The 2,359-nt window shown below is 46.2% G+C and overlaps 1 protein-coding gene across 1 annotated transcript in view; it reads right to left on the bottom strand.

Moving 5' to 3' along the window:
• Window positions 1–2,359, bottom strand: part of uvrag (UV radiation resistance associated gene) — a 116,602-nt gene that overhangs the window by 68,814 nt on the left and 45,429 nt on the right. The window lies entirely within an intron of this gene.

Below are 2,359 nucleotides of genomic sequence, written 5' to 3'. Positions count from 1 at the left end.
CCCCCCCCCCCCCCCCCCCCCAATCCCACAGACGCCACCTCCGTACCTTGTTAAACTGAAATATCAAACAGGGTAGAGAGGGCAATATGCCGATATGTGGAGAGGGAAAACTCTCTTTGCTATCAGGGACTTAGGGCTGGACTCATCCCTTCCTGTCATTATGTGCTTATGTCTGCTGATCGTCCACGGAGGAGGATACCGAATTTTGTGGAAACCAGCTCCATGAACTGAGCAGGGTTTTGCTCTGACAAACCCCACACACCAGTTAGCATCAACATACTTGTCGTGATCTTTGTTATCTACATTCACATCTTAGCTCATCTCTAAATGCTTCCCCTCAACCTTCAGAGTAACCTAAAGCTAATCCCACTCTTAACCTCTCACCCAAACACTGAAATATTGCTTTTTAAGAAGTGGGAGGGGGGAAAACGTCTTCTTTTCAGAGGATTTGCACCGCTCCTTTCTGCACATGAAATTGACATCTGGGGTTTATAACAACAAAAAATAAAATTCCAAGAACACACGTGGGACGTTACCAAGGCCAGGTACATACATACATACATTATATAACATATGCACGGATGCAGCATGCACGCAGTTAGTCACATAAACAGCTGTTGCTTTTGTAGGTTGCAACAGTTGTTGATGCCAGAAGGCCACGTCAAAGGACAACAAAGAGCGGAGGATATATTATTCTAAAGATAAGGAAAACTAACTAATAAAGCTTGTGTTGTTGTATGATGCCTTGTGAGGGAGGCCCACATCAAAACAACCACTGTCAATTGTTCTTTATAGCAGCACCTTGGCGCATCTCCTCAAAAATAACTTCAACAAACGATGATAAAACGCACCGCCTCACTTAAGAGGAGACAGCTCAGGCTGAGATTTGGGGATATTTTGCTTCCATAATGTGTCTTTTTTCGGACTAGTAATGGACTAATAATGCCTCATTTACATATTTAATCATAACATTTCAGGACACTTGTAACACAAAAAAAGAATGATCTTCATGCAAGTAATCAACTGGCAAAGTGTCATGGTGATATCCATTAGTTACAATTGTTCCCGATTCACCTGTGGTGTCTCCCCCCTGCTTTCATTTGCTACTGGAGCTAGCTCTGTAAAAAAGGGGGATTCTGATTGGCTACTTTATCATAAAGACATTATGGCTATGAATAGCAAAACTGAAGGGGGGGGGGTCAAGGCTCTTAAATGAGAGTCTCATTGCTCTCAAAGGAAACTCTAAAATGTGACACAGCCATAGGATTATTAAAAAGTGATATCCTTAGCGGCAAATATTAAGTGTGACCAATTACAGAAGACATGAGCCTCTGTCATGGTACGACAGCGCTGCCAGAAGCAGCAGATGCGTTCTGATGTGCGTGTTCTGTACAGTATGTGCAGACATGTGTTGAATGCTTTGCACATGTGTGTGTGTGTGTATACACGAGTGTGTGCTGGTGAGTATGAGCATCCGGCATGCCTTCTCTCAGTGTGTGCCCCCTGGGGACTGGGTCATGGTCTTTAGATAATCCTTTGTGAGAGCAGATACCCCCCCCTCTCTAACTATGACCTATAAGTGCTTGAGGCGATGGGAGAATACAGCAGAAAATACACTTCCTCAGTGCTGCCACTTCACTGGACTCTTCTGTCAACTGAGATCACTGCAGCGCCGCAGGGTTGATGTATTGATTCAGATGTGACTGTGACGTTTCGAAGGCCAGATTTTACTCAGATCTCGATGCTCCGGAATCTCTGATAAGACCCACGTTTCAGCATTTCAGCTGCGAGAGCACGGGGCTTTGGGAACATGAACTTGCACGAGGGTTTGGTTCCGTTTCTTCAGTTTGTTTTCTCCGACTCGTATGTGAGCAGACAACATTCTGAGCTAGTGCTCACTGTAAACACCTCCTCTCTCACACATTACGCTGCAACCCTGGGAAGTGAAAGAAGTAATCCCTTAACAGATGGAGGTCGTTCTAGCCCTACAATGAATTCTAACAGGATGCTGCTTCTAAAGGAGTAAAGAGTGAGGCGCTGTAGCCTGGGGGGGGCCACGCAGCCAGACACTTTTTGGCCCTCCACATCCACCGACATGCGGCCATGAGCCCCCACGGACTAAGCGACATGCCGGAGGCCATATCTCAGCACTGGGAAATAACTAACAGGGAGAGGAAGAACAACGAAACAGGCATTCCCCTTGCGCCCCCGACATTCCCAATATCACTTCCCCACGAGCAGATAGGACTTGTTTGCTGATGAACACTCACGAAAAGGAAAACAGAGCCATGTCCAGCACACGCGCGCACGCGCACACACACACACACACACACACACACACACACACACACACACACAC

The sequence above is a fragment of the Anarrhichthys ocellatus genome, unplaced genomic scaffold, assembly GCF_004355925.1.
Source record: "Anarrhichthys ocellatus isolate YVR2014 unplaced genomic scaffold, GSC_Weel_1.0 scaffold18, whole genome shotgun sequence".
NCBI classification, from domain to species: Eukaryota; Metazoa; Chordata; class Actinopteri; order Perciformes; family Anarhichadidae; genus Anarrhichthys; species Anarrhichthys ocellatus.
The sequence above is the reverse complement of the archived record's forward strand: the minus strand, read 5'-3'. Positions and strand labels throughout refer to the sequence as shown.